Consider the following 13,264-nt stretch of genomic DNA (forward strand, 5'->3'; position numbering starts at 1 on the left):
TTGTGAATAGATCATCACTTGAACATAAGTAATCATATGACAAAATCTATATATGTTGCTGTTATGAGAATAATCATGATGCCTTCATGTCCGTATTTTATTTTTATCAACGCCTCTACCTCTAAACATGAGGACATATTTATTGTTATCGGCTTTTCGCTTGAGGACAAGCGAGGTCTAAGCTTGGGGGAGTTGATACGTCCATTTTTCATCATGCTTTTATATCAATATTTATTGCATTATGGACTGTTATTTCACTTTATGTCACAATACTTATGGCTATTCTCTCTCATTTTACAAGGTTTACATAAGGAGGGAGAATGCCGGCAGCTGGAATTCTGGGCTGGAAAAGGAGCAAATATTAGAGACCTATTCTGCGCAACTCCAAAAGTCCTAAAACTCCACGGAACATCTTAAAATAAATAAAGAAAAATCCTCGCCAAAGATGAAGGCCAGGGGGCCCACACCCTGCTCACGAGGGGGGGCTAGGGCGCGCCCCCTACCTCATGGGCCCCCTGGTGGCTCTCCGACGTCCATCTTCTCATATATGAAGTCTTTCGATGAGAAAAAAAGAGGGAACTTTTCGGGACGAGACTCCGCCGCCACGAGGAGGAACCTTGGAGGAACCAATCTAGAGCTCCGACAGAGCTATTCTGCCGGGGATACTTCCCTTCGGGAGGGGGAAATCATCACCATCGTCATCACCAACGCTCCTCTCATCGGGAGAGGGGCAATCTCCATCAACATCTTCACCAACACCATCTCATCTCCAAACCCTAGTTCATCTCTTGTATCCTATTCTTGTCTCAAAGTCCGGGATTGGTGCTAGTAGGTTGCTAGTAGTGTTGATTACTCCTTGTAGTTGATGCTAGTTGGTTTATTTGGTGGAAGATCATATATTCAGATCCTATATGCATATTATTACCCCTCTGATTATGAACATGAATATGCTTTGTGAGTAATTACATTTGTTCTTGAGGACAAGGGAGAAGTCTTGCTATTAGTAGTCATGTGAATTTGGTATTCGTTTGATATTTTGATAAGATGTATGTTGTCTAGCCTCTAGTGGTGTTATGTGAACGTCGACTACATAACACTTCACCATTATTTGGGCCTAGAGGAAGGCATTGGGAAGTAATAAGTAGATGATGGGTTGCTAGAGTGACAGAAGCTTAAACCCTAGTTTATGCGTTGCTTCGTAAGGGGCTGATTTGGACCCATATGTTTCATGCTATGGTTAGGTTTACCTTAATACTTTTGTTGTAGTTGCGGATGCTTGTAATAGAGGTTAATCATAAGTGGGATGCTTGTTCAAGTAAGAACAGCACCCAAGCACCGGTCCACCCACATATCAGATTATCAAAGTATCGAACGCGAATCATATGAACGTGATGAAAACTAGCTTGACGATATTCCCATGTCTCCTCAGGAGCGCTTTTCCTATTATAAGAGTTTTTTCCGGCTTGTCCTTTGCTACAAAAAGGATTGGGCCACCTTTCTGCACTTCATTTACTTTTGTTACTTGTTGCTCGTTACAATCTATCTTATCAACAAACTATCTTTTACCACTTATTTCAGTACTTGCAGAGAATACCTTGCTGAAAAGCGCTTATCATTTCCTTCTGCTCCTCGTTGGGTTCGACACTCTTACTTATCAAAAGGACTATGATAGATCCCCTATACTTGTGGGTCATCAGGACTCCGAACAACATTCGGTCACCAAATCACATAACTCATATAATACTAAATCGTCATCGAATGTTAAGCGTGCGGACCCTACAGGTTTGAAAACTATGTAGACATGACCGAGACACCTTTTGTTGGGCAATGTAGTAATTCAAAAAAAATTCATATGATCACGCAAGATTTATGTAGGAGATGCATAGCAACAAGACGGGAGAGTGTGTCCACGTACCCTCGTAGGCTGAAAGCGGAAGTGTTTAGTAACGCGGTTGATGTAGTCGAACGTCTTCACGATCCAAGTACCGAACGTACGGCACCTTCGTGTTCAGCACACGTTTAGCACGATGACGTCCCTCGAGCTCTTGATCCAGTAGAGGGTCGAGGGAGAGTTTTGTCAGCATGAAGGTGTGGTGACGGTGTTGATGATGTGATCCACGTAGGGCTTCGCCTAAGAACTACGACGATATGAACGAGGTGGTAAACTGTGGAGGGAGGCAGCCCACATGGCTAAGACAATTGATGTTGTGCCTTTGGGGTGCCCTCTGCCCACGTATATAAAGGAGGGGGGAGGAGGAGGCCGGCCAAGGGGGAGGCGCACCAAGGGGGGTCCTACTAGGACTCCAAACCTAGTAGGATTCGGCCCCCCTTTCCTTCCAACGAGGGGGGAAGGAGAAAGGAGGGAGAGGGAGAAGGAAAGAGGGGGGCCGTGCCCCCTCCCCTTGTCTAATTCAGATTGGGGCAAGGGGGCGCACCCCACCTCTTGTGGTCTGCCTCCTCTCCTCCACTATGGCCCATTAGGCCCAGTAACTTTCCCGAGGGGTCCGATAACCTCCCGGTACTCCGAAAAATCCTCGATCTTCTTCAAAACCATTCCTGTGTTCGTATATAACCTTCCAATATATCAATCTTTACCTCTCGACCATTTTGAGACTCCTCGTCATGTCCGTGATCTCATCCGGGACTCGTAACAAACTTCGGTCATCAAAAACACATAACTCATAATACAAATTGTCATCGAACGTTAAGCGTGCGGACCCTACGGGTTCAAGAACTATGTAGACATGACCGAGACACATGTCCGGTCAATAACCAATAGCGGAACTTGGATGCTCATATTGGCTCCTACATATTCTACGAATAGCTTTATCGGTCAAACTGCATAACAACATACGTCATTCCCTTTGTCATCAATATGTTACTTGCCTGATATTCAATCGTCGGTATCATCATACCTAGTTCAATCTCGTTACTGGCAAATCTCTTTACTCATTCCATAATGCATCAACCTGCAACTAACTCATTAGTCACATTGCTTGCAAGGCTTATAGTGATGTGCATTACCGAGAGGGCCTAGATATACCTCTCCGATACACGGAGTGACAAATCCTAATCTCGATCTATGCCAACTCAACAAACACCTTCCGAGACACCTGTAGAGCATCTTTATAATCACCCAGTTACGTTGTGATGTTTCAAAGCACACAAGGTGTTCCTCCAGTATTCGGGAGTTGCATAATCTCATAGTCAGAGGAATATGTATAAGTGATATGTCTCCAACGTATCTATAATTTTTTTTGACAGAAAGACTGTAAGGGAACCCCCTACAGTATAATTGGTGGAACAAACCCAAATTGCAAGTACCATGCCTTGAACCTGGGTGGGTGGGAAGGCATCAGCCCGTTCACACCACTAGGCTATGCCTTAGTCTGCACGTATCTATAATTTTTGATTGTATTATATTATATATTTTGGATGATAACGGACTTTATTTTACACGTTTATATTATTATTGGGACTAACTTATTAACCGGAGGCCCAGCCCAAATTGCTGTTTTTTTGCCTATTTCAGTGTTTCGCAGAAAAGGAATATCAAACGGAGTCCAAACGGAATGAAACCTTCGGGAGCGTGATTTTTGGAACAAACGTGATCCAGAGGACTTGGAGTGGACGTTAAGCAATCAACGAGGAGGCCACGACGCATGGGGCGCGCCTACCCCCCTGGGCACGCCCTCCAACCTCATGGGCCCCTCGTTGCTCCACCGACCTACTTCTTCCTCCTATATATATTCATATACCCCGCAAACATCCAGGAGCACCACGAAACCCTATTTCCACCGCCGCAACCTTCTGTACCTAAGAGATCCCATCTTGGGGCCTTTTTTGGAGCTCCGCCGGAGGGGGAATTGATCATGGAGGGCCTCTACACCAATTCCATGGCCCCTCCGATGATGTGTGAGTAGTTTACCTCAGACCTTTGGGTCCATAGCTAGTAGCTAGATGGCTTATTCTCTCTCTTTGGATCTCAATACAAAGTTCTCCTTGATTTTCTTGGAGATCTATTTGATGTAATCTTGTTTCGCGGTGTGTTTGTCGAGATCCGATGAATTGTGGGTTTATGATCAAGTTTATCTATGAACAATATTTGAATCTTCTCTGAATTCTTTTATGTATGATTGGTTTATCTTTGCAAGTCTCTTCGAATTATCAGTTTGGTTTGTCCTACTAGATTGATCTTTCTTGCAATGGGAGAAGTGCTTAGCTTTGGGTTCAATCTTGCGGTGCTCGATCCCAGTGACAGAAAGGGAAACAACACGTATTGTATTGTTGCCATCGAGGATAAAAAGATGGGGTTTATATCATATTGCATGAGTTTATCCCTCTACATCATGTCATCTTGCTTAAGGCGTTACTCTGTTCTTATGAACTAAATACTCTAGATGCATGCTGGATAGCGGTTGATGTGTGGAGTAATAGTAGTAGATGCAGGCAGGAGTCGGTCTACTTGTCACGGACGTGATGCCTATATACATTATCATGCATAGATATTCTCATAATTATTCACTTTTCTATCAGTTGCTCGACGGTAATTTGTTCACCAACCATAATCCTTATGCTATCTTGAGTGATGCCACTAGTGAAACCTATGCTCCCTGGGTCTATTTTCCATCATACAAGTTTCCAATCTATTTTATTTTGCAATCTTTACTTTCAATCTATATCATAAAAATACCAAAAATATTTATCTTATTATTATTATCTCTACCAGATCTCACTCTTGCAAGTGGTCGTGAAGGGATTGACAACCCCTTCATTGCGTTGGTTGCGAGGTTCTTATTTGTTTGTGTAGGTATGAGGTGACTCACGCGTGGTCTCCTACTGGATTGATACCTTGGTTCTCAAAAACTGAGGGAAATACTTACGCTACTTTGCTACATCACCCTTTCCTCTTCAAGGGAAAACCAACGCAGTGCTCAAGAGGTAGCAATAAGTCATGAAGAAAGCAATCGCAATAAAAGTAGACGATCATAATGCTAAGCTAATGATGGGTCTTGTCCGTCACATCATTCCCTAATGATGTGATCCCATTCATCAAATGACAACACATGTCTATGGTCAGGAAACTTAACCATCTTTGATTAACGAGCTAGTCAAGTAGAGGCTTACTAGGGACACTCTGTTTGTCTATGTATTCACACATGTACTAAGTTTGCGGTTAATACAATTCTAGCATGAATAATAAACATTTATCATGATATAAGGAAATATAAATAACAACTTTATTATTGCCACTAGGGCATATTTCCTTCACCTCTCAGGTCAATAACCAATAGCGGGACCTGGATGCTCATATTGGCTCCTGCATATTCTACAAAGATCTTTATCGATCGAACCATTATGACAACATACGTAATTCCCTTTGTCAATCGGTATGTTACTTGCCCGAGATTCGATTGTCGGTATCTTCATACCTAGTTGAATCTCGTTACTGGCAAGTCTCTTTACTCATTTTCTAATACATCATCCAGCAACTAACTCATTAATCACTTTGCAATTTGAGGGCCCAGAGATACCTCTCCGATACTCGGAGTGACAAATCCTAATCTTGATCTATGCCAACACAACAAACACCTTTGGGGATACCTATAGAGCATCTTTATAATCACCCAGTTACATTGTGACGTTTGATAGCACACAAGGTATTCCTCTGGTATCCGGGAGTTGCATAATCTCATAGTCAAAGGAATATGTACATGACATGAAGAAAGCAATAGCAATAAAACCTAACGATCATGATGCTAAGCTAACGGATGGGTGTTGTCCATCACATCATTCTCCTAATGATGTGATCCCGTTCATCAAATGACAACACATGTCTATGGTTAGGAAACTTAACCATCTTTGATTAACGAGCTAGTCTAGTAGAGGCTTACTAGGGACATGGTGTTTTGTCTATGTATCCACACATGTATCAAGTTTCCAGTTAATACAATTCTAGCATGAATAATAAACATTTATCATGATATAAGAAAATATAAATAACAACTTTATTGTTGCCTCTAGGGCATATTTCCTTCAATATAGGCATCACGTCCGTGTCGAGTAGACCGTCTCCTGCCTGCATCTACTACTATTACTCCACAAATCGACCGCTATCTAGCAAGCATCTAGAGTATTGATACGTCTCCAACGTATCTATAATTTATGAAGTATTCATGCTATTATATTATCTGTTTCTAATGTTTATGGGCTTTACTAAACACTTTTAAATTATTTTTGGGACTAACCTATTAACCGGAGGCCCAGCCCAAATTGTTGTTTTCTTGCCTATTTCAGTGTTTCGAAGAAAAGGAATATCAAACGAAGTCCAAATGGAATGAAACCTTTGGGAGAGTTATTTTTGGAACGGAAGCAATCCAGGAGACTTGGGGTAGACGTCAGGGAAGCTTTCAGGAAGCCACGACGCAGGGAGAAGCGCCCTACCCCACTGGGTGTGCCCCCACCCTCGTGGGCCCCTCGTGGCACCCCTGACCGACTTATTTCGCCTATATATATCCATATACCCTAAAAACATCGGGGAATAGAATAGATCGGGAGTTCCGCTGCCAGAAGCATCCGTAGCCACCGAAAACCAATCTAGACCCGTTCCAGCACCCTGCCGGAGGGGGAATCCCTCTCCGATGGCCCTCTTCATCATCCTGACGCTCTCCATGACAAGGAGGGAGTAGTTCACCCTCGGGGCTGAGGGAATGTACCAGTAGCTATGTGTTTGATCTCTCTCTCTCTCATGTTCTTGAGATGGTACGATCTTCATGTATCGCGAGCTTTGCTATTATAGTTGGATCTTATGATGTTTCTGCTCCTCTACTCTCTTGTAATGGATGGAGTTTTCCCTTTGAAGTGATCTTATCGGATTGAGTCTTTAAGGATTTGAAACACTTGATGTATGTCTTGCATGTGCTTATTTGTGGTCACATTGGGATATTCACGTGATCCACTTGATGTATGTTTTGGTGATAAACTTGCGGGTTCCGCTCATGAACTTATGCATAGGGGTTGGCACACGTTTTCGTCTTGACTCTCCAGTAGGAACTTTGGGGCACTCTTTGAAGTACTTTGTGTTGGTTGAATAGATGAATCTGAGATTGTTTGATGCATATCTTATAATCATACCCACGGATACTTGAGGTGACATTAGGGTTTTGGTTGATATGTGTCTTAAGGTTTTATTCTAGTACGAACTCTTGAATAGATCGATCCGAAAGAATAACTTTGAGGTGGTTTCGTACCCTACAATAATCTCTTCGTTTGTTCTCCGCTATTAGTGACTTTGGCGTGACTCTTTGTTGCATGTTGAGGGATAGTTATATGATCCAATTATGTTATTATTGTTGAGATAACTTGCACTAGTGAAAGTATGAACCCTAGGCCTTGTTTCCTAGCATTGCAATACCATTTACGCTCACTTTTATTACTTGTTTCCTTGCTGTTTCTATATTTTCAGATTATAAAAACCATTATCTACTATCCATATTGCACTTGTATCACCATCTCTTTACCGAACTAGTGCACCTATACAATTTACCATTGTATTGGGTGTGTTGGGACACAAGAGACTCTTTGTTATTTGGTTGCAGGGTTGTTTGAGAGAGACCATCTTCATCCTACGCCTCCCATGGATTGATAAACCTTAGGTCATCCACTTGAGGGAAATTTTCTACTGTCCTACAAACCTCTGCACTTGGAGGCCCAACAATGTCTACAAGAAGAAGGTTGTGTAGTAGACATCAAGCTCTTTTCTGGCGCCGTTGCCGGGGAGGTTAGCACTTGAAGGTATATCTTTAGATATTGCAATCGAATCTTTTTGTTTCTTGTTTTATCACTAGTTTAGTTTATAAAAGAAAACTACAAAAAATGGAATTGAGGGTACCTCATATGCTTCATCTTTTTTATATCTTTCATGAAAATTAGGATTCCGATAATTGTGCCAAAGTGTTAGAAGAAGAATGCATTAGAATGTTTGGCACTAAATCTTTGAATGATGTGCATGATTGCAATGTTATTAGTATGAACTCTTTGAATATCCATAGTACTAATGATGATTGCACTAGTCATGATGAAAATGTCTCTTATAAGCATGTCAACTTTTATGGAATACATAGAGCTTGCAAGCACACACCAAATAGGGAAGATAGATTTTGCAAGAGGCATAAGTATTTGGAAACTAAATGGTTGCAAGAAAGGCTAGATGATTGTGCTGAAAGATTCAATATTTATCGCCATCCTTGTGAACTTTGCAATGAACATGGTCATTTAAAGCTCCAATGCTATTTGTTTCATGATCAAATCGTGTCCAAAAATTGTGATAACTTGATTACCCTTGAGCATCATAAAGATCTTAGTCTTCTTTTGGGGTATGAAGAAATGAGACGTATAACTGAGGGTATTCCAAAATTTAATCTTGATAGATTTCTTGATTTTGATCTAGAAGAAATTTTTATGTATTGTGTGGTGAATTGCATTGAGAATCCTTATAATGCCAATTACATAAAGTATAGAAAACAAATAGAAGATGAAGAGAATACTAATGAAAGGGAAGAGACTTCCCGATACCCTCCTATTATTTCTTATGATGAATTAGGTAACGAAGAGGAGCCTTCTATTCAACCAATCTCATTAATAAGGAGCTCCAAAAAGAGGGTTAAACCCATACTTAATGTGAAGAAGAAAAAGAAAAGACAGAAAAGTAAAGGTAAAAAGGTATCTCTCCCAAATGATGTTGCTCCTATTACTCATCATTATGATGATAATTGTTACACTATTGGTGCTATCCATACTATTAATGATGAGAGTGATTATGCTTATGATATGAAAAAGCCCAAGCTTGGGGATGCTATGTTTGATGAGAATGCCATGTTTGAAAATGTATTTGCTACAATTAATGTTTGTCCCAAGCTTGGGGATGCTATGATTAATGAAGATGATATTTTTAATCTCCCAAGTTTTAATGAGCAAATTTACTATGATGATAGCATGCCTCCAATTTATGATGCTCATATTGATGAAAGTGGGCTTGGAAGAGTGTCAACTTTAGGAAGTAATGATCCCACTATTTTGGAGGGTGTTGAATCTTATTGTGACAATTATAAAAGTGGACTTGGAGAGGTCATGACTTTATTTAGTAATGATTCCACTATCTTGGAAGAGGTTTCAATCGATTATGATGAGAACAAAGTTGCTACTTATGATAATTATTGTGATGATACGTATGCTATAAAAAGTAGTGATGATTATATTAAAACTTTTCATGATTATGATTACCCTTTTTCTGAACATTACTCTTTTAATGTGGAAACAATTTATAGTATTCGAGTTTCTTATGATACTCCCACTATTTCGAATGAGAAGATTCTTGCTGTGACGCCCCCGATTTGACCGTACACTAATCATACACGCAAACGTGTACGATCAAGATCAAGGACTCACGGGAAGATATCACAACACAACTCTACAAATAAAATAAGTCATACAAGCATCATATTACAAGCCATGGGCCTTGAGGGCTTGAATACAAGAACTCGATCATAGACGAGTCAGTGGAAGCAACAATATCTGAGTACAGACATAAGTTAAACAAGTTTGCCTTAAGAAGGCTAGCACAAACTGGGATACAGATCGAAAGAGGCGCATGCCTCCTGCCTGGGATCCTCCTAAACTACTCCTGGTCATCGTCAGCGGGCTACATGTAGTAGTAGGCACCTCCCGAGTAGTAGTAGTCGTCGTTGACGGTGGCGTCTGGCTCCTGGGCTCCAACGTCTAGTCGCAGCAATCGAGTATAGAAAGGGGGAAAAGAGGGAGCAAAGCAACCGTGAGTACTCATCCAAAGTACTCGCAAGCAAGGAGCTACACTACATATGTATGCATTGGTATCAAAATGGAATAAGGGTATCATATGTGGACTGAACTGTAGAAAGCCGGAATAAGAGGGGGATAACTAGTCCTGTCGAAGACTACGCTTCTGGTAACCTCCATCTTGCAGCAAGAGAAGAGAGTAGATGGTAAGTTCACCAAGTAGCATCGTGTAGCATAATCCTAACCGATGATCCTCCCCTCGTCGCCCTGTGAGAGAGCGATCACCGATTGTATCTGGCACTTGGAAGGGTGTGTTTTATTAAGTATCCGGTTCTAGTTGTCATAAGGTCAAGGTACAACTCCAAGTCGTCCTGTTACCGAAGATCACGACTATTCGAATAGATTAACTTCCCTGCAGGGGTGCACCACATTTCCCAACACACTCAATCCCCTTTGTCCGGACACACTTTTCTAGGTCATGCCCGGCCTCGGAAGATCAACACGTCGCAGCCCTACCTAGGCACAACAGAGAGGTCAGCACGCCGGTCTAAATCCTATGGCGCAGGGGTCTGGGCCCATCGCCCATTGCACACCTGCACGTTGTGAGGGCGGCTAGAAGCAGACCTAGCCTAGCAGGCGTTCCAGTCTAATCTGGCGCACGCCGCTCAGTCGCTGATGTCACGAAGGCTTCGGCTGATACCACAACGTCGAGTGCCCATAACTGTCCCCGCGTAGATGGTTAGTGCGTATAGGCCAGTGGCCATACTCAGATCAAATACCAAGATCTCGTTAAATGTGTTAAGTATCCGTGAACGCCAACCAGGGCTAGGCCCACCTCTCTCCTAGGTGGTCTCAACTTGCCCTGTCGCTCCGCCTCAAAGTAATAGTCGGGGGCCGTCGGGAACTCAGGCCCACCACTACCTGGATGGAGCCACCTTCCCCTTCAGCCCCCATCTCCAAACAGTATCACCGGTAATGTAACAGTGTGAAGTATATATTATATGTCTATGATCACCTCCTGAAGTGATCACGACCCAGTAGTATAGCATGGCAGACGGACAAGAGTGTAGGGCCACTGATGATAATCTAGCATCCTATACTAAGTATTTAGGATTGCAGGTAAGGTATCAACAGTTGTAGCAACAATGACAAGCTATGCATCAGAATAGGATTAACGGAAAGCAGTAACATGCTACACTACTCTAATGCAAGCAGTATAGACGAGAGTAGGCGATATCTGGTGATCAAGGGGGGGGGGCTTGCCTGGTTGCTCTGGCAAGAGAGAGGGGTCGTCAACACCGTAGTCATACTGGGTAGCAGCGGCGTCGGTCTCGGTGTCTAGCGAGAGAAGAGGGGGGAAGAAACAATAAATATTAAGCAAACAGATGCATAGCGATGCATGACATGACAAGAAGCGGTGCTAGGGGTGCCCTAATGCGGTAAGAGGTGGTACCGGTGAAGGGGGGAAACATGCGGAAAAATATCCCCGGTGTTTTGCATTTTTGGACAGATGAACCAGAAGGAGAAAGTTGCTTGTTTGCTATGCTAGGGATGCGTGGCGGACGAACGGGTTGTGTATCCGGATTCGTCTCGTCGTTCTGAGCAACTTTCATGTACAAAGTTTTTTCATCTAAGCTACGGCTTATTTTATATTACTTTTAAAAGAATTAAATCATTTTTATGATTTATTTAATTATTTTAATTCAACATTATCCAGAATAGAGTTTGCTAGCGTCAGCATGACATCAGCATGACATCAGTAGTTGACCTGGTCAACCTGACATGTGGGGTCATTCTGCCATAGACTGGGTCAACCCAGTCAATAGTTTGACTGGTCAAACTGGACAGGGGACCCACATGTAAGTGTCTATTAGTATAAACTAACTATCTAATCAGCTAATTAAACTAATTAAGTTTAAGTTAATTTAATCAATTCATTAAAAAATTTAACAGATTGATTTAAAGGGGGAAATAGTAGATGGGGTCCATGCGTCATACACTAATTAGGAGAGGGGGAATTTTAGCACTAACTGATACGTCTCCGTCGTATCTATAATTTTTTATTGTTCCATGCCAATATTCTACAACTTCCATATACTTTTGGCAAGTTTTTATACTATTTTTGGGACTAACATATTGATCCAGTGCCCAGTGCCAGTTCCTGTTTGTTGCATGTTTTTTGTTCCGCAGAATATCCATATCAAACGGATTCCAAACAGAATAAAAACTGACAGAGATTTTTTTTTGGAATATATATGATTTTTGGGAAGAAGAATCCACGCGAGACGATGCTCGAGGGGCCCACGAGGTAGGGGGCGCGCCCCAGGGTGTCAGGCGCGCCCCTGACCCTCGTGGCCACCCTGTAAGGAAGTTGGAGCCCTTATTTCGCCGCAAGAAAGCTAATATCCGGATAGAGATCGTGTTAAAATTTCAGCCCAATCGGAGTTAGGGATATCCGGGAATATAAGAAACGGTGAAAGGGAAGAATGTGGGAACGTAGAAATAGAGAGAGACAGAGAGACAGATCCAATCTCGGAGGGGCTCTCGCCCCTCCCGTGCCATGGAGGCCATGGACCAGAGGGGAAACCCTTCTCCCATCTAGGGAGAAGGTCAAGGAAGAAGAAGAAGGAGGGGGGCTCCCTCCCCCTCGCTTCCGGTGGCGCCGGAACGCCACCAGGGGCCATCATCATCACCGCGATCTACACCAACACCTTTGCCATCTTCACCAACATCTCCATCACCTTCCCCCCTCTATCTACAGCGGTCCACTCTCCCGCAACCCGCTGTACCCTCTACTTGAACATGGTGCTTTATGCTTCATATTATTATCCAATGATGTGTTGCCATCCTATGATGTCTGAGTAGATTTTCGTTGTCCTATCAGTGGTTGATAAATTGCTATGATTGATTTAATTTGCTTGTGGTTATGTTGTTGTCCTTTGGTGCCCATCATATGATTGCGCGCGTGGATCACACCATAGGGTTAGTTGTATGTTGATAGGACTATGTATTGGACGGCAAGAGTGACAAAAGCTTCAACCTAGCATAGAAATTGATGCATACAGGATTGAAGGGGGACGAATATATCTTAATACTATGGTTGGGTTTTACCTTAATGAATAAGACATAATTGCTTGGTTGGTATGCTTGAAGTATTATTATTTTTATGTCAAAGGATAGATTATTGCTTTGAATCACTCGTGTCTTAATATTCATGCCATGATTAGAACTATGATCAAGATTATGCTAAGTAGCATTCCACATCAAAAATTATCTTTTTTATCATTTACCTACTTGAGAATGAGCAGGAATTAAGCTTGGGGATGCTGATACGTCTCCATCGTATCTATAATTTTTGATTGTTCCATGCCAATATTCTACAACTTTCATATACTTTTGGCAACTTTTTATACTATTTTTGGGACTAACATATTGATCCAGTGCCCAGTGC

The sequence above is a fragment of the Triticum urartu genome, chromosome 6A, assembly GCF_056163025.1.
Source record: "Triticum urartu cultivar PI428250 chromosome 6A, HENAU_Tu73, whole genome shotgun sequence".
NCBI lineage: Eukaryota > Viridiplantae > Streptophyta > Magnoliopsida > Poales > Poaceae > Triticum > Triticum urartu.